Source organism: Hyla sarda, chromosome 10, assembly GCF_029499605.1.
Source record: "Hyla sarda isolate aHylSar1 chromosome 10, aHylSar1.hap1, whole genome shotgun sequence".
Taxonomy (NCBI): Eukaryota; Metazoa; Chordata; class Amphibia; order Anura; family Hylidae; genus Hyla; species Hyla sarda.
Genome location: NC_079198.1, coordinates 13,353,497 through 13,374,590, shown reverse-complemented (window position 1 = coordinate 13,374,590; position 21,094 = coordinate 13,353,497). Strand labels below are relative to the sequence as shown.

General features: G+C 43.9%; 1 protein-coding gene across 14 annotated transcripts in view; it reads left to right on the top strand.

Moving 5' to 3' along the window:
- LOC130294604 (mucin-2-like) overlaps positions 1 to 21,094 on the top strand; it is a 264,132-nt gene that overhangs the window by 98,686 nt on the left and 144,352 nt on the right. Inside the window, exon 4 of one of the 14 annotated variants that reach the window (XR_008848546.1) lies at positions 2,032 to 2,117. The exons of the other annotated variants lie outside the window; for them this stretch is intronic. The gene's annotated coding sequence lies outside the window, so the exon portion shown is untranslated. Of the gene's footprint in view, positions 1 to 2,031; positions 2,118 to 21,094 lie in introns of those variants that run through there. 14 annotated transcript variants of the gene reach the window in all.

Below are 21,094 nucleotides of genomic sequence, written 5' to 3'. Positions count from 1 at the left end.
ACAACTATTGTGCTCTGCAGCTCACAAACAGTAGAACTTGAAGATTCGAAGAAGACAATGGCAACTCACCAATACCGGTCAATTCAGTCTTTATTCAGCGATATCCATGTGCATAAACAAACACTGAGGCAGGGAACTGCCGAGCTGTTCAGCAGGAGTAAGGAGTCAGCGCGACAGCTGTTTCCTACGTCACTACGTACTTCATCAGGTGCATCAGACTTCATCAGACGCCTGATGAAGTACGTAGTGACGTAGAAAACAGCTGTCGCGCTGACTCCTTACTCCTGCTGAACAGCTCGGCAGTTCCCCGCCTCAGTGTTTTTATATGCACATGGATATCGCTGAATAAAGACTGAATTGACTGGTATTGGTGAGTTGCCATTGTCTTCTTCGAATCTTCAAGTTATGCCTTTGTGATAGCTATACCATTACAATAGAGCACCACTGAATATTCCACTATGCATGCAGTTATTCCCTTGGAGTAGCGAAGCCCTCCTGAAGCATAGTTAACCCCACGTTAGCTGAAGTGCCAGACTATACCTATTTTGAACAGCTCCCAAACAGTGATGACACGGCCTCCCATTCACAATGGGAATAATAACAGTAAATAATACCACTTTTTCTGTAACACTCCTATGCATTAACAGTAGTTTCAGATGCTGCAACCATAGTTTTCTGATTCCATAATTGTGTCAGCTCAGTTAGAGAAGGCTTTGCCCACAGGAACCCCTTTTAACCGCTATAAAGTTAATAATGAAAAAAAAGTAATTGAGTAGAATTTACCTGAAGCCATCAGTATGGTCTGAACACAGACGAGTAGTAGGAGTCTCATGGTGAAGCAGGTTCTGATGTCTGTCGGCTTCTCACTATGTTCTCCACAATAACACATCAGACAGGGATCCCAGGGGAGACAACAGCAGGACACAGGTGGATGAAATCAGAAAGGAGGAAAGTAATGTCAGAGAAAGAACGTAATATTTAAACCACCATAATTAGAGTTCATGCTCCCCTAGGCACCCTGCTGCATAGGGCTCGTTCATATAGGGATCCTTATCACTATGGACTTTTAAACGGGTACTCTGGTGGAAAACTGGTGCCAGAAAGTTGAACAGATTTGTAAATGACTTCTATTAAAAAATCTCAATCCTTCCAGTACTTACCAGCTGCTGTATTGTATGGAAGGAAGCATATTGTATTTATTTCTTTATGGAATTCTTCTCAGTCTGACCACAGTGCTCTCTGCTGACACCTCTGTCCATGTTAGGAACTGTCCAGAGTAGATGCAAATCCCCACAGCAAACCTCTCCTGCTCTGGAGACATTTATCAATGTTGGTGTAGATAAAAGTTTCTTGTAGATCGTTTTGGTTGGTCTAAATTTGGTGCAATTGCACCAAATTTACCATACTTGTGCAAGGCACATGATAAATTTTGTGCAAAGTTCTCAATCTCCACACAGATCTATTTGTACACCTGAGCTGCACCTCACAGGAAAAGTTTGCTATTGCTTTGAGGCCAGGATTTTTTTTGTCCACCAGCAAAAACTATCACAGTTTTTTCCTGCATTTTGGCAGTTTTTCTTGCTTTTTTCTGGTGTGTCATTCTTGTACCCTGTGGCAATTTTTTCACTTCCTTCAGGTACCACTCCATGGGTTGGATGCAGAGCGCCCGGCCCACGGAGTTTAAGGACGTGAGGAGTGATGTATAGCATATACATATACAGGGTGCAGAGCATCACTACTTACCTCCGCCAGCTGTATAGTATACAGGGGTGCATAGTGTACCCATGTATACTATGCAGGAGCCCAGCAGAGAAAGAGTTAACCCACACTGCTGCTGAGCAGTTCTGGGTTAGGTCTTTGTGTGCTATCTTGTATATACAACTGTCTATAGATAACTGTATATACAGGATACAGTAGGCAGACGTCAAAAATTGGAGGCTCTGTGTTTAGGAACACACTGTAGTATGGGCGCACTCCCCAGGGGAAAGCGTCAAAAATGTACTAACCCTTTTTTTTTTCTTCTCATTTCAGATACTTGAATGCAGACGACTATGTCAGATTTGGTGGATTTCCATGATAACCAGCATTTTTTACATTTCAATAAAAGGGTTAATGAGGGCTGTGGGGGAGTGTTTTTTTAAATAATTTTTTTTTAAATGTGTCGTGTTTTTTTACAATTGAATTTTCAGGCTTAGTAGTGGAAGCCATCTCGTAGACAGAGTCCATTACTAAGCTGGGCTCAGCGTTTGCCCCCAAAACTGCAAACGCTAACCTACAATTATTACCACAGTACCCACCGCCACAGGGGTGCCGGAAAGAGCCAGTACCAACAGGCCCAGAACGTCAAATATGGCACTCCTGAGTCTAGGCGGTAACAGGCTGGCGTTATTTAGGCTGGGGAGGGCCAGTAACAATGGTCTTTGCCCACCCTGATAACGTCAGGCTATTGCTGCTTGGTTGGTATCTGGCCGATACTGAAAATAGGGGAACCACACACATTTTTAATTTATTTATATTAAAAAAATTGAAAACGTATGGTCTATTTTCAGTATCAGCCAGATACCAACCAAGCAGCAACAGCCTGACATTACCAGGGTGGGCGAGGACCATTGTTACTAGCCCTCCCCAGCCTAAATAGCACCAGCCTGTTAGCGCTAGCTGTTTTTGGGCTAATGCTAAGCCCCGGCTTAGTAAAGGATTCTGTCAATTAGACGGCTTCCACTTCTATGCCTAAAAATTCAATTTAAAAAAACACGACACATTGAAAAAAAAATTTATTTAAAAAAACACTCCCCCACAGCCCTTGTTAAGCCTTTTATTGACATAAAATAAAAAACGCTGGTCATTGTCGCAATCCACAGAATCTGACATAGTCCTCCACATTCACATATCTGAAATGAGAAGAAAAGAAAAACATGAAAAATGTTTGGCGCTCTCCCTTGGGGAGAGTGCACATAATGCAGCGTGTTCCTAAACAGGGAGCCTCCAATTGTTGCTAAACTGCAACTCCCATCATGGTGGGCTGTAGTTAAGCAACAGCTGGAATCTCCCTGTTTGGGAACACACTGCCAGAAAGGCTCTGTTCCCATTATGCAAAACGCATAATGAGAGCCATACTTACCACCCTGGCTTCAGGCCTGCACTGTGTAGCTCCGCCCCTAATGATGTCATCACTAGGGGATGGAGCAGTAAAGGTTACAGGGGGTCTCAGGAGTGAGACCCCCACCCTTGCGTACTGTCCCTCTGCCCTGGACTACTATTCCCTTCATGGGACATTCTGTGTCCCATGATGGGAGTAGTTGTGGTACCGCAGGGCTGAGGGATAGCACTTGTCCATCCCCTGGCTGCAGGACTTTTTTTTTGGACTGTTAGGACTACTACTCCCATCATGGACAGACTCTGCCCATGATGGGGGTTATAGTCCAGGGGCTGAGGGGCAGATCACAGCAGGTCATTCTCCAGAGACCCGCTGTGATCAGCAGTTATAAAGCATGGGAGAGAGCGGCATGCGCCTCTCCCCTGCGATATTTATACTGTGTAAACTTGCATTTTTAAATCCCCCGCCGGGAGCCCTGAAGGGCCAGCACCGAGGAGCCATTCAGGGCTCCTGGCGTTTTTTTTTTTTAAACTACTACTTTGACCCCCAAATTTATGCCCCCATGCATATTTATAATAATTCATTGGCCCCACTGTATTTATAATAATTCATTGGCTCCAAAGTGCTGATTCCCCCTCCCACTGCCTGCTCCTCATCTTCTTGGAGCAGGACAGCAGCGGGACATGTCAGGAACCGGCGGCGGTGAATGAATGAATGAATGAAGCCAACATGTCCAGCATGTATGCTTTATTCATTCACCGCCGCAGCCCGACATGTCCCCGCTGCTGCCCTGCTCCTAGCGCAATCAGAGTGCACCGCCGTCGAGTACGAAGATGATCAGCAGAGAATAGACATGTCCTGGCTGTGTACTGATTGTGCTAGGAGCAGGGCAGCAACAGGGACATGTCGGGCGGCGGCGGTGAATGAATGAAGCCTACATGCGGGACATGTCGGCTTCATTCATTCATTCACTGCCGCCAGTTCCCGACATGTCCCGCTGCTACCCTGCTCCAAGAAGATGGGGAGAAGGCAGCGGGAGGGGGAATAAGGACACTGGGGAATAAGGATAATTTTTATAAACACACTGAGGCCAGTGAATTATTATAAACACACTGGGGCCAATTCATTATTATAAACACTCTGGGGCCAATGAAATAAACACACTGAGGCCAATGAATTATTATAAACATGCATGGGGGTCAAAGTAGTAGTTTAAAAAATCCTGCCGGGAGCCCTGAATGGGCTCCTGGCGGGGGATTTAAAGATGAAAGTTTCCACAGTAGTATATACATCACAGGGGAGTGGAGCATGCCGCTCGCTCACCTGCTTTATAACTACTGATCGCATCGGGTCTCAGAAGTGAGACCCAGTGTGATCAATCCCTTATCCCCTATACTACTCCCAACATGGAACAGACTCTGATCCATGATGGGGTAGTAGTACAAACACTAATGTAGCCTCCCCAGCCACCTGCAGACTCCCGCAGCCAGGGAACCACTACTCCCATCATGGAAAGGAGTCTGTTCCATGATGGGAGTAGTAGTAGTCCTGGCTGCAGGAGTCTGCAGTCGGCTGATACTAATGGATGAAAAACTGATGCAAACGGATGCCAATAAATGGCATCCCTTTGCATCAGTTTGCATCTGTTATTAGAATAGTCCGTTCTGGAGGCAATAACAGAGAAAATATGAACAGGGTGAACGTAGCCTAACTTTACAACCCGGCAGCACAGACAGGGAATACTGTATACAGACGGGGAATACTGTATACATCTGGGGAATACTGCATACAGCTCTCACAATTCATAATCCCCACCGCCGGTAGACGGGAGCTCTGATTGGTGAATAGTTTATTCAGAGCTCCCGTCTGTCGGCGGCGGGGATTAGGAATAGTGAAAGCTGTATACAGTGTATGGAGCCAGCGGGGAGCGCAGTGGAGCCACATGTGCCGCCGGCTTGTACAGTTAATAAATGCGTAAGGCAGCGGGACTCTGGAGAATGACCTGCTGTGATCTGCCCCTCAGCCCCTGGACTATAACTCACATCATGGACAGAGTCTATATACTACACCACAAAGTAGAAATCCTCTATACTACACCACACAGGAGAGATCCCCTATACTACACCACACAGGAGAGATCCTCTATACTACACCACACAGGAGAGATCCTCTATACTACACCACACAGGAGAGATCCTCTATACTACACCACACAGGAGAGATCCTCTATACTACACCACACAGGACAGATCCTCTATACTACACACACAGGAGCGATTCTCTATACTACACCACACAGGACAGATCCTCTATACTACACCACACAGGACAGATCCTCTACACTACACCACACAGGAGAGATCCTCTATACTACACCACACAGGAGAGATCCTCTATACTACACCACACAGGAGAGATCCTCTATACTACACCACACAGGAGATATCCTCTATACTACACCACACAGGACAGATCCTCTATACTACACCACACAGGAGAGATCCTCTATACTACACCACACAGGACAGATCCTCTATACTACACCACACAGGACAGATCCTCTATACTACACCACACAGGATAGATTCTCTATACTACACCACACAGGAGAGATCCTCTATACTACACCACACAGGATAGATCCTCTATACTACACCACACAGGAGAGATCCTCTATACTACATCACACAGGAGAGATCCTCTATACTACACCACACAGGACAGATCCTCTATACTACACCACACAGGACAGATCCTCTATACTACACACACAGGAGCGATTCTCTATACTACACCACACAGGACAGATCCTCTATACTACACCACACAGGACAGATCCTCTATACTACACCACACAGGACAGATCCTCTATACTACACCACACAGGATAGATTCTCTATACTACACCACACAGGAGAGATCCTCTATACTACACCACACAGGAGAGATCCTCTATACTACACCACACAGGAGAGATCCTCTATACTACACCACACAGGACAGATCCTCTATACTACACCACACAGGAGAGATCCTCTATACTACACCACACAGGACAGATCCTCTATACTACACCACACAGGAGAGATCCTCTATACTACACCACACAGGAGAGATCCTCTATACTACACCACACAGGAGAGATCCTCTATACTACACCACACAGGAGAGATCCTCTATACTACACCACACAGGAGAGATCCTCTATACTACACCACACAGGACAGATCCTCTATACTACACCACACAGGATAGATCCTCTATACTACACCACACAGGACAGATCCTCTATACTACACCACACAGGATAGATCCTCTATACTACACCACACAGGAGAGATCCTCTATACTACATCACACAGGAGAGATCCTCTATACTACACCACACAGGACAGATCCTCTATACTACACCACACAGGAGAGATCCTCTATACTACATCACACAGGAGAGATCCTCTATACTACACCACACAGGACAGATCCTCTATACTACACCACACAGGACAGATCCTCTATACTACACCACACAGGACAGATCCTCTATACTACACACACAGGAGCGATTCTCTATACTACACCACACAGGACAGATCCTCTATACTACACCACACAGGACAGATCCTCTATACTACACCACACAGGACAGATCCTCTATACTACACACACAGGAGCGATTCTCTATACTACACCACACAGGACAGATCCTCTATACTACACCACACAGGACAGATCCTCTATACTACACCACACAGGAGAGATCCTCTATACTACACCACACAGGATAGATCCTCTATACTACACCACACAGGAGAGATCCTCTATACTACACCACACAGGATAGATCCTCTATACTACATCACACAGGAGAGATCCTCTATACTACACCACACAGGACAGATCCTCTATACTACACCACACAGGAGAGATCCTCTATACTACATCACACAGGAGAGATCCTCTATACTACACCACACAGGACAGATCCTCTATACTACACCACACAGGACAGATCCTCTATACTACACCACACAGGATAGATCCTCTATACTACACCACACAGGATAGATCCTCTATACTACACCACACAGGACAGATCCTCTATACTACACCACACAGGACAGATCCTCTATACTACACCACACAGGATAGATCCTCTATACTACACCACACAGGAGAGATCCTCTATACTACATCACACAGGAGAGATCCTCTATACTACACCACACAGGACATATCCTCTATACTACACCACACAGGAGAGATCCTCTATACTACATCACACAGGAGAGATCCTCTATACTACATCACACAGGAGAGATCCTCTATACTACATCACACAGGAGAGATCCTCTATACTACACCACACAGGACAGATCCTCTATACTACACCACACAGGACAGATCCTCTATACTACACCACAAAGGAGAGATCCTCTGTACTACACCACACAGGAGAGATCCTCTATACTACACCACACAGGAGAGATCCTCTATACTACACCACACAGGACAGATCCTCTATACTACACCACACAGGAGAGATCCCCTATACTACACCACGCAGGAGAGATCCTCTATACTACACCACAAAGGAGAGATCCTCTATACTACACCACACAGGAGAGATCCTCTATACTACACCACACAGGAGAGATCCTCTATACTACACCACACAGGACAGATCCTCTATACTACACCACACAGGACAGATTCTCTATACTACACCACACAGGATAGATCCTCTATACTACACCACACAGGAGAGATCCTCTATACTACATCACACAGGAGAGATCCTCTATACTACACCACACAGGACAGATCCTCTATACTACACCACACAGGACAGATCCTCTATACTACATCACACAGGATAGATCCTCTATACTACACCACACAGGACAGATCCTCTATACTACACCACACAGGAGAGATCCTCTATACTACACCACACAGGAGAGATCCTCTATACTACACCACACAGGAGAGATCCTCTATACTACACCACACAGGAGAGATCCTCTATACTACACCACACAGGACAGATCCCCTATACTACACCACGCAGGAGAGATCCTCTATACTACACCACAAAGGAGAGATCCTCTATACTACACCACACAGGAGAGATCCTCTATATTACACCACACAGGAGAGATCCTCTATACTACACCACACAGGACAGATCCTCTATACTACACCACACAGGACAGATCCTTTATACTACATCACACAGGACAGATCCTCTATACTACACCACACAGGACAGATCCTCTATACTACACCACACAGGAGAGATCCTCTATACTACACCACACAGGAGAGATCCTCTATACTACATCACACAGGAGATATCCTCTATACTACACCACACAGGACAGATCCTCTATACTACTTCATAGTTTAAATACTTTTTAGAAAAATATTTAAACTGTTTACTGAGGGCATTTGTTCCCTTGAGAGAAAGATGCAAACCATCTTTCTTGTACAGTTCCTTTCTATTTCAACTAGAGCTATCGTAAGACACAAAGCCAAATCCTTGGTTCTGACACCATTCTCTGAGCCATAAGTTGAATTCCTCAATGCGCATCTGTCTATCATACTGAAGGTTTTGCACAGGAAGAACAGCAGAGAATGAAACAGTGGATGCAATCTTCTGTATATCATTACTAAGTGTGTGAAAAGCTTCACTCACATCTGAAGCTTTATTGCAAGCCAGATCATTTGTCCCTAGATTGGACCAGAACATCCACTTTCCCTTCCTGCTTTGCTTGCTTAACAATATTAAGAATGCATCTCCTATCTCTGTAAATGGTAACACCAGAGAGACATCTCACAAAACCATTTTTCTCAAACTCCACACCTCGTATAATAGTCACCTACCAGCATCTGCTTTCTATCTGTCCTTACCCTATCTTTTTTGTCTTTTGGCTGCAGTCTTGCATACCTTAGACATAGGAGATGATGGTTCCTCAACCTTTGTACCTGAGCCAACCTCCATGTTGCCCTTATGCTCCTGCAAATAAATCATGGAGAGCCACAGACTGTGGAACATGTTTTCTATCCACAACTCTAAGTCTACCAGAATCTACTTTTTAATTTCTGATCCATTAGTCACAAATACAACTGTAGTCAACATTAAAGGCACCTCAGAATATTAAGTAAACCATGTAAAATATCTCCCAAAATAACATGTTTAGTGAAACTGATTCAACAGTTTTAAATGTTAATAAGAGGTTTCAAGAACAAAATAGAACCCTTCAGGACATTGTGGAAAGAGGAAAATTGATAAAAGAATCTTAGGAAAGTTGAAAAGAAACCATATACAACATTCAAAGAAGTTCAGGCTAAGTTAGAGATATATAGTTTTTAACAGGTGATGGATGTCCGTGCTGTAGCACATTGCAGAAAATTATTTAGACTATAATAATTAAATACCAATTGCTAAATTACTAAAGAACTTTCTACGATGTTAAACTAATCCTCCCAGTACTGCAGACCTTTCAAGTGACTACAGCACTGATGGTACACAGCCAGGCAAAATACACAATGATATCAGTGACTCGCAAGTGATGTCTTTTCTATTGTCTTTTTCTTCTTCATTTGGTCCTCACCCCCATGAATTCTTCAAGCTACATTTCACCTATGCTGAGTTTGACTCCTGGACATCATTGGCTCCTTACTATGTCAGCATATTCTCATTCTCTGTATGAAGAATATAATCAACATTACTCTGCCAAACACTGTACTCCCTAAATAAAAAATAAAAAAAACTGCCAGACACTGTGAGGGGAATTTATCAAACTATTTAGATGTTGCGTTAATAAAGCCTCCATGGTGCCAGAACAGTAGACCCCCCACAAGTGAGCCCTTTTTAGAAACTACACCCCTTATGGAATGTAACGAGGGGTGCAGTGAGCATTTTTGGAACAAAAGTCTGTAAATAAGGGAAATTATTTTTTTTTTTATTCAAAGCCCACTTTTCCAAAAATGTGTCAAATGCCAGTAGGTTGTACATTCTCACTGTACCCCTTGTCACATTTCTTGAGAGGTTTAGTTTCTAAAATGTGGTCACTTGTGGGGGATCCACTGTATTGGCATCATGAAGGCGTTATAAGCGCATCTTCTAAGCCCTGTCGTGTGCCACGTGCCACATATGGGGTATTTCCATACTTAGGAGAAATTTGGTTACAAACTTTTTTTTGTGGGGGGGGGGGGGGGAGAGGACTTTCTCATATTATTCCTTTAAAAAATGAAAAGTTAGGGGTTACACAAGCATTTTGCTGTAAAAAAAAAAAAATTCCATTTTCACGGCCCACTGTTCTAAAATTGTGTCAAACATCTGTGAGGTGTAAATGCCCACTGCACCCCATATTACATTCCTTCAGGGGTGTAGTTTCCAAATGGTGTGAGGGGGGTTTCCACTGTCCTGGCACCATGGGGGCTTTGTAAGTGTGACATGGCCCCCAAAAACTATTCCGGCTAAATTCTCTCTTCAAAAGCCAAATGGCGCCTCTTCTCTTCTGAGCCATGTTGTACTCCCGCAGATCACTTTTATTTCAGCATATGGGGTATTTTCTTACTAGGGAGAAATTGGGCTACACATTTTGTAGGGTTTTTCTCCCATTATCCCAACATTTTAGTAAAAAAAAAATTTCATTTTGACTTCCCACTTTAATGAAAGTTCGTGAAACACTTGTGGGGTTTTAAGGCTCACTGTACCCCTTGTTACATTCCTTGAGGGGTGTAGTTTCCCAAATAGAGTGCCATGTGGGAATTTTTTTTGCTGTTCTGGCACCAAGAGGATTTCCCAAAAAAACATTTCAGAAAAATTCGCTCTCCAAAAGCCCAATGTCACTCCTTACCTTCTGAGCCCTCTAGTGCTGCACGCAGAGTGCTTTACATCCATGTATAAGGTATTTCCATACTCAAGAGAAATTGGGTTGCAAATTTTGGGGGGCTTTAAGAACATGGGGCTATAACAACATGTTAGTGTTCTCCTCCACTTTGCTGCTATTCCTGTGAACATAAAGGGTTAACAAACTTTCTGAATTTCATTTTGAATACTCTGTTTGGTGCAGTTTCTATAATGGGGGATTTCTTACAGAAAGGCCCCTCAAATCGACTTCAAATTCTGATTGAAAATATCCTGTTAAAATTTGGAAATTGCTGTTATACTTTGAAGCCCTCCTATGTCTTCAAAAAGGTAAAACAAACATGTCAACTTTATGATGCAAACATAAAGTAGACATGTTGTATATGTAAATATATATATATATATATATATATATATATATATATATATACACACACACACAGTACAGACCAAAAGTTTGTACACACCTTCTCATTCAGAGTTTTCTTTATTTTCATGACTATGAAAATTGTAGATTCTCATTGAAGGCATTAAAACTATGAATTAACACATGTGGAATTATATTCATAACAAAAAAGTGTGAAACAACTGAAAATATGTCAAATTCTAGGTTCTTCAAAGTAGTCACCTTTTGCTTTGATTACTGCTTTGCACACTCTTGGCATTCTCTTGTTGAGATTCAAGAGGTAGTCACCTGAAATGGTTTTCACTTCACAGGTGTGCTGGTGTGGAGGAGGAGGTGTGATGGTGTGGGGGTGCTTTGCTGGTGACACTTTTGGGGATTTATTAAAGGCATACTGAACCAGCATGGCTACCACAGCATCTTGCAGCGGCTGCTATTCCATCCGATTTGCGTTTAGTTGGACCATCATTTATTTTTCTACAGGACAATGACCCCAAACACCTCCAGGCTGTGTAAGGGCTATTTGACGAAGAAGGAGAGTGATGGGGTGCTGCGCCAGAATACCTGGCCTCCACAGTCACCGGACCTGAACCCAATCGAGATGGTTTGGGGTGAGCTGGACCGCAGAGTGAAGGCAAAAAGGGCCAACAAGTGCTAAGCATCTCTGGGAACTCCTTCAAGACTGTTGGAAGACCATTTCAGGTGACTACCTCTTGAAGCTCATCAAGAGAATGCCAAGATTGTGTAAAGCAGTAATCAAAGCAAAATGTAATATGACATATTTTCACACTTTTTTGTTATGTCTATAATTCCACATGTGTTAATTCATAGTTTTGATGCCTTCAGTGTGAATCTACAATTTTCATAGTCATGAAAATAAAGAAAACTCTGAATGAGAAGGTGTGTCCAAACTTTTGGTCTGTACTGTATATATAGTGGGGCAAAAAAGTATTTAATCAGCCACCAATTGTGCAAGTTCTCCCACTTAAAAAGATGAGAGGCTCCTGTAATTTTCATCATAGGTATACCTCAACTATGAGAGACAGAATGAGAAAAAAAAATCCATAAAATCACATTGTCTGATTTTCAAAGAATTTATTTGCAAATTATGATAGAAAATAAGTATTTGGTCAATAACAAAAGTTCATCTCAATACTTTGTTATATAGCCTTTGTTGGCAATGACAGAGGTCAAATGTTTTCTGTAAGTCTTCACAAGGTTTTCACATGCTGTTGCTGGTATTTTGGCCCATTCCTCCATGCAGATCTCCTCTAGGGCAGTGCTGTTTTGGGGCTGTCGCTTTGCAACACAGACTTTTAACTCCACCCAAAGGTTTTCTATTAGGTTGAAGACTGGCTAGGCTACTCCAGGACCTTGAAATGCTTTTTACGAAGCCACTCCTTCGTTGCCCAGGTGGTGTGTTTGGGATCATTGTCATGCCAAAAGAACCAGCCACATTTCATCTTCAATGCCCTTGCTGATGGAAGGAGGTTTTCACTCAAAATCTCATGATAAATGGCCCCATTCATACTTTCCTTTACACGGATCAGTCGTCCTGGTCTCTTAGCAGAAAAACAGCCCCAAAGCATGATGTTTCCACCCCCATGCTTCACAGTAGGTATGGTGTTCTTTGGATGCAACTCAGCATTCTTTCTCCTCCAAACACAACTGGTTGAGTTTTTACCAAAAAGTTCTACTTTGGTTTCATCTGGCCATATGACATTCTCCCAATCCTCTTCTGGATCATCCGAATGCTCTCTAGCAAACTTCAGACGGGCCCAGAAATGTACTGGCTTAAGCAGGGGGACACGTCTGGCACTGCATGATTTGAGTCCCTGGTGGCGTAGTGTGGTACTTATGGTAGCCTTTGTTAGTTTGGTCCCAGCTCTCTGCAGGTCATTCACTACGTCCCTCTGTGTGGTTCTAGGATTTTTGCTCACTGTTCTTGTGATCATTTTCACACCATGGGATGAGATCTTGAGTGGAATCCCAGATCGAGGGAGATTAATTATCAGTGGTCTTGTATGTCTTCCATTTTCTAATAATTGCTCCCACATTTACGACACGGCTGTGATGCAAGCGCAGGAGCTGCGCTAGCTTCATTCCTGATGGGTCCCAGCATCTGTCAGCAGCCACGGACCTGTCAGTAATGGCAGATATCAGCGATCGCTCTTATGTCTGCCATTAACCCCTCAGATGCTGTGATTAATACAGATCACGGCATCTGCGGCAATGCAGAACTTTGAATGGCTGATCTAATCGCCCACGGCACTGCCGCGGGGATCAGATCAGCCAAGATGGCGGACAGAGGTCCCCTTACGTGCCTCCGTCCATCTCCCTGGGTCTTCTGCACTGATCTACCTTCCAGCAGACCAGAGCAGAAGATCGCCGATAATACTGATCAGTGCTTTGCCCTATGCGTAGCACTAAACAGTATTAGCATTCTAATGATTGCTATAAACAGTCCCCTATGGAGATTATGAAAGTGTAAGATAAATGTGAAAAAGCCCCTCCCCAATAAAGTTTTAAATCACCCCTTTTCCCCATATTAATACACAAAACATATTTGGTATTACCGCATGCGTAAATATCCAAACAATATGAATATAATGTTAATGATCCCCTACAGCGAACAACGTAAATCTAAAAAAAATTAAAAAGTCCAAAATTTCAGCTTTTTTGTCACATCAAACTTAATAAAAAGCGACCAAAAAGTCACACATGTGCAAACGTGGTACTAAAACAAACTGCAGTGACCCCCCAACCTACGATGGTCCCGACATACGATAATTTCAACATGCGATGGCCTCTCGGAGGCCATCGTATGTTGAAGGCAGCATCAACATAGGATGCTTTTGTATGTTGGGGCCATCACATAAACGGCTATCCGGCAGCGCAGACTGCTTCAGCTGCCACCAGATAGCCGTTTACGGTGCCCGGTGTGCTCCGGTGATGGTCTCTTACCTGTCCTCGGGGCTCCGGAGCATTCTCTTCAGGATCCCCTGCATCGCTGGCGCTCTCCATCGTCGTCATCACATCGCCGCGCACGCCGTCCCGTCATCCAATAGGAGCGGCGTGCATAGTGACGTGATGGCGGCGACGGAGAGCGAGGATCCCGGGGAAGCAGAGACGTCCAGAGCATCGGGGACACCCCGGGGACGCGGCGACAGTGATGGAGGGCGACATCCAGGGCAGCGGTGACGAACGGTGACGGTCCGGAGTGGCGGGGACTGGTGAGTATAACTTCCTATTCTTTCCATTTTATGGATCCCTCAACATAAGATGGTTTCAACAAACAATGGTTCATTTGGAACGGATTATCATTGTATGATGAGGGACCACTGTACAGAACATGGCACAAAAAATTAGCCCTCACACATGCCTGAATACGGAAAAATAAGAAAGTTAGGTCAAAATAGGACAATTTTAAACATACTGATTTTGTAAAAAAGAAAAAAAAAGTGTGCGATTTTTTAAAAGCAGTACAATAATAGAAATGCATGTAACCATGGGTATCATTTTAATTGTATTGACTCAGAGAATAAAGAAAACGTTTCCTGTAAAGTGTACATAGTGAAATCGAACCCCCCCCCCCTACATTTGCAAAATTATGTTTTTCGTTTAAGTTTCCTTCCACAAAAATGTTTTTTGGGGTTTACCATACACTTTAAGGTAAAGCGAGTGATGGCATTACAAAGTGCAACTGGTCATGCAAAAAAACAAGCCCTCATATGGGTCTGTGAATGGAAATATAAAAGAGTTATGAATTTTAGTAGACGAGGAGGAAAAAACGAAAATGCAAAAATAAAATTGGCTGTGTCTTTAAAGGGGTACTCCGGTGGAAAACTTTTTTTTTTAATCAGCTGGTGACAGTAAGTTGAACAGATTTGTAAATTACTTCTATTAAAAAATCTTAATCCTTCCAGTACGTATTAGCTGCTGAATACTACAGAGGAAATTATTTTCTTTTTGGAACACAGAGCTCTCTGCTGACATCATGACCAGAGTGCTCTCTGCTGACCTGTCTGTCAATTTTAGGAACGGTCCAGAGCAGCATATGTTTTCTATGGGGATTTTTTCCTACTCTGGACAGTTCTTAAAATGGACAGAGGTGTCAGCAGAGAGCACTGTGGTCATGATGTCAGCAGAGAGCTCTGTGTTCCAAAAAGAAAATAATTTCCTCTGTAGTATTCAGCAGCTAATAAGTACTGGAAGGATTAAGATTTTTTTATAGAAGTAATTTACAAATCTGTTTAACTTTCTGGCACCAGTTGATTAAAAAAACAAAAACAAAAAAAAACCTTTTCCACCGGAGTACCCCTTTAAAACAGTATTTGTGTACAACACCAGCAGTACAACACCAGTGCTGCTGAGACTCAGGCAGGACACAAGTGTATGAAGTCAGAAAAGAGAAAAGCAATGTCAGAGAAAGAACGTAATATCCAAACCACCATAATTAGAGTTCATGATGCCCTCGGCACCCTGCTGTATCAGGCTTAGTTCACATCTTATGTTGTGTGCTGAGCTGTTCCCATACTATCTGTCATCAAATTCCGATGTCCCGTGCTTGTCCTCCCATCCCATCAATCCAAAATCGCCTCATTGAACCGGTTTCCCCCTTTCCCACCTGACGATCTTCATAGTCTTCTCTCATTCCATTCTCATCTCTCCCATTCATATACAAGGGCTCCTGAGGCCTCATCGGGAGGGACAGAAATTGGCAGTATTCCATACAGCCCCTAGCCTTGCAATTCAAATCATCAGCTGAATTTAGATTATTATAGAACTGTTTGCTGATCGAAGTTCATTTCACAAGTTCTTGTGGCCTCAATAGAAGTAAAAATATGGATTTATTTTTTATAACTCCTGAATGTGGCAATAGATCAGACCGGCACTGGGCACATAGGTTGTGCCCAGTTTGATAAAAGAGAAGGAGAATATTGGAATAGCGAGAAATGAAAGATTTCTGGATAGCCAACTCTGCAGACACAAGTTTTGACAGGAAATTTTTACTTGGCGGTCTGGGCAAGATAGAAAAGATGAGAATGGTGAACAACTCTGAAGATGTCACCTTGAGTCACTGGATTTAACTGTACAGAAATAATTTACGGATGTGCTCTTTCTTACCATTCCTCTTACCTTTCCTCTTGTAATTATGCTGGAATCTGGTCCCTTGGGGCACTCCCTGGTTAATTTTGTCCTGGCTGGTGGTAAATGGAAGGCTCTTGGTGGTTCACATAAAGTTGGAAACCAAGACATTGGGACTCGAGAAGTTGCTTAAGAAAGGGTAACTATGTAAACATGACAACTTCATCTACATGGTAGAGGCACATAGCTTATATAGTTCCAGATGTTACCTTAAGTGGCAGGTGGTTGCTGACAGCAAGACGTTAACCCGTGCTGTGTGCCTGAAAGATGTCCTGAGCTGGTGAAATTAAGAATTCCCTGAATGGATTAAGAGGATCTCAGCTTGGCCCAACCTGAGGTCCACAAAGGCACAGACAGCTAAGGGGCCCTTGACATTGTTATCATTTCAGACTCATAGTGGCCAAAAAGGAGCAAATTGTCCCACAGAAAAATGGTAGACAGGCTATTTTTAGTAGTCCACGTGGTAGCCTGTCTTAGTTTCACTTGATCCTGGTCACAACTAACTCTGTGACTTAATCACTTTAGATTTATAAGACAGGACTGGAGACCATGTGGTCAGAAAAAAAATTGGTTATTTAAAGGCGCCTCTTTACCAGAAAGTTCTGAGAAATGAATCTAAGATAATACAGTAAAGGAGAAATCCAGTAAAAAAAACTATTCTCTAAAATCTGGTCAGGGAGAGGTTTAGAAAAAAGAAAAAAAAAAGAAATGTTTCTTCGTCTCCTTGCTTCCACTGCCGGTATCACAAAGCTTCATTCCGTGCTGTCTGACACTTCTGTATTTGGTGACATGATGTCCCACCTCAGCCGCTAATGGCTGAGCAGATGTTTAACATCGCACTCCTGAGGCTGGAAGTGCTGGACAGTGGGTAGTAGAGCCCCGTTATACGGGCAGTGGAACAGGAGCGAGAAAGGTAAGATACAATTCTCTCTTTTTTTATTTTTACTAACCCCTTCCCTGACCAGACTTTAAAGAGAAGTTTTTTTCCGGACCTCCCCTTTAAAGGGGTACTCCACCCCTTGACATCTTATCCCCTATCAAAAGGATAGGGGATAAGATGTTAGATCGCAAGTGTCCTGCCACTGAGGACTCCCGGTATCTCGGCTGCAGGACCCACCTGTTGCGGCTACCGGCAGCGCTGGAGGCTCTCATCCTAACGACCACAGTGACGTGAGATCGTGATGTCACGACTCCGCCCCCGTGTGACGTCATGGCCCTCCCCCTCAATGCAAGTCTATGGGAGGGGGCTTGACGGCTATCACACCCCCTCCCATAGACTTGCATTGAGGGGCGGGGCATGACGTCACATGGGTGCACTGAGTCGTGACGTCACGATCTGACGTCACCATGGTCAGGAGCCGAAGCCTCCAGCGTTTCCGGAAGCCGCAAAAGGTGGGTCCTGCAGCAGAGATCCCGGGGGTCCCCAGCGGCGGGACCCCCACGATCTGACATCTTATCCCCTATCCTTTGGATAGGGGATAAGATGTCTAGGGGCGGAGTACCCCTTTAACCTGGCAACATATGGTGAGATATTACACTTACTAAAAGTAACAGCATTATCTAACCAGCACTAACAAAGAGCAACATTTATCAGAGATATAACTTGAAGCTCCTGGCCTTGGCCCCAATGCTAAAAGTACAGTGTGAACCCCCAATCGTTGCCCACTATTTACAGTACTGTCACATCTTTATGTAGCAAAGGGGTTTCTGGGAACCACCAAGTACCAGAACACAGCTGCAAAAGCTACTTATGCACACCCTATAGTTATGTGCTTGCTGATAATTATGGTCCTTCTGTTCCATCATGTTGTGTTTCCAGTGCAAGCAATGCAGCCTCTGCCCATAATGATACCATAGGCTTTATAATAACACGATTCACAAACCATTCCATTCATCTAATTGTTTTCTGAAGACACAAGAACCAATATTACATGTAAGAAATTATTATCACTGTGAATTATACAGGAACACAATACCACCCTGCTCCATGCCGCTCTACACAGATACGGGGCTGCTTGTTGGGTAATAAACACAAGACTGTGAATGTGAATGAGTTCATGAAAAGGACCTAGAATCCTTAGATATAGGTGCAATAATTTACCGAGTCCACTACAAAAGGTTTTAGTTAGGTGTTTCATGTACCTTCATGCCTTATCATTGTTTTATATTGCAGTTTGCTGTCCATTGAACTTTGAAACAAGTGTAATGTCCCAGTACAGGACATGGTCCTTTACTACCCTTAGGCCCTGTCAGGTGGAGACCCTCAGTGACCTGGGGGCTCTACTGCAGTGTCTCCCCCTGTTGTTTCCAGAATGTTGTGTATACTGCTTTAATGTATAGACAGGATCCTAATCTATAGATAGAGCAGATGACCTGTGGGATGTTGTCTCAAGGACCTGTAAGTCTGTCACATGTTATGTTATGCAGTCACATGATTTGTTGTCACATGTTCTCCCAGACAGCTTAACCTATGACCTGCAGCTTGACCAATGGGCCTTCGTCCAGCTCCCCACTATATAAAGGGGAGGTCATTACAATTTCTTATCTCTAACCACCTGCTACTGAGCACAGCAAACACCAGATTCCTCAGTGCTAGTGACCAGCATCTGGAAGACCACAAAGCTACAGTCATTCCAGTAAGTCAAAAGTCTATGTCTACTGTCACTTAGTGTTGCTCGCGAATATTCGCAATTCGAATATTATTCGCGAATATCGCATATTCGCGAATTCGCGAATTTCGCGAATATAGCGCTATATATTCGTAATTACGAATATTCGTTTTTGTTTTCTTTTTTTTTTTCTTCACAGTACACATCACAGTGATCACCCCTCTCTGCTTCCAGCTTGTGTGGTGTAAAGAAGGCTGTAATACTACTGTGTGAGACTGGCGTGCGAAAATTCGCATATGCGAAAATTAGTATATGCTAATTTTCGCATATGCGAATTTGCGCGTATGCTAATTTTGTATTTGCTAATATTCACATATGCTAATGTTCGCATACGCGAATATTCGCATATGCGAAAATAAAACGAGAATATAACGAATATGCGAATATTCGCGAATATATGACGAATATTCGTCCATATATTCGCGAATATTCGCGAATTCGAATATGGCCTATGCCGCTCAACACTACTGTCACTACAAATAGTCAAGTCCTGCATATAGTCCAGCCTCAAGATAATTATCCAAAGTCTATTACAAGTCTAATTGGTCCCAGCAAGCTGCAAGGTCCTTCTGGGTTCCTGGCCACCTCTCTGGGAATCTGGCCTAGCTGTGAAGATAACTCCATCTGTTATAACTCAGTAAAGCTTCTGTTAAACCATAACTGGTTGTGGACTCTCCTTTCCTTAACTAGCCAATGGAATAGCGAAGATACAGTTCGTGTGGTTCCGGTACCAAAAACCACAGCGCCAGAGGCTCGTGACGTCCCATAGACTTGCATTGAGGGGGCATTGCCGCGACGTCATGAGCGGGGCATGACCGTGGTGTCACGGATGTCTATGGTGCCACAGCCGAGATTGCGGGACCCCCGCAATCAGACATCTTACGCCCTATCCTTTTAATAGGGAAAAGATTCCGTGGGAATTCCGGTCACCGCCGCTAGCCGGTTGGGGACCGGACCGGGATGCCTGCTGGAATCGTTCAGCAGGCATCCCGGCACATCGCCGAGGGGGGTCCTGAGACCCCCCCAAGTCGCCGATCGCAGAAAATTTTCTGCTATTCCGGGCTGATCGGGTCTCTGGTGACCCGATCACCTGAAAAATAGGGATGATCGGAGTTGTCAGTGACAGCCCCGATCATCCTGAGGGATAGGAGCGAGGTGCTGCGATCTCCTCCTATCCCCTGCCATTGGTCAGAAATTAGTTCTGACCAATGGCAGCGCAGGACAGTGGGTTGCCATGGAAACCCCCAGTTCTGCCCACCCCTGGATGTCGAGCAGAACGGGGGGAGAAGATGGAGGCCGGGTACCTGCAAAGAAGATGGCGTGGGGACCGTCGATCGTCGCTGGAGACTGCGGAGATCACGGCGCAGGTAGGGAAGCGACGGCAGGGGAGGGGAAGGAAAGTTGCATTAAAGCATTATTTACTTCTGCCCTTCCTAGTGGGTGCCAAACTGCAACTCCCAGCATGCCCAGAAAGCCAAAGGCTGTCTAGGCATGCTGGCAGTTGTAGTTTTGCAACATCTGGAGGGTCACAGTTTAGAGACCACTGTTACAGTGGTGCCCAAACGGTAGCCCTCCAGATGTTGCCAAACTACAACTCTCAGCATGCCTAGACTGCCCAGGCATGCTGGGAGTTGTAGTTCTGTAACATCTGTCCGTTCAGATTTTGCAATTTTCATGACATTTTTGAAAATTGCTGCTCTACTTTGAAGCCCTCTAATTTTATCAAAAAGTAAAAATATGTCCATTTTATGATGCCAACATAAAGTGGACATATAGTTTTTGTGAATAAAAATAAAATTTATTTGGAATATCCATTTTCCTTACAAGCAGAGAGCTTCAAAGTTAGAAAAATGCAACATTTTCCAAATTTTCATGACATTTTGGGATTTTTCACCAAAAAA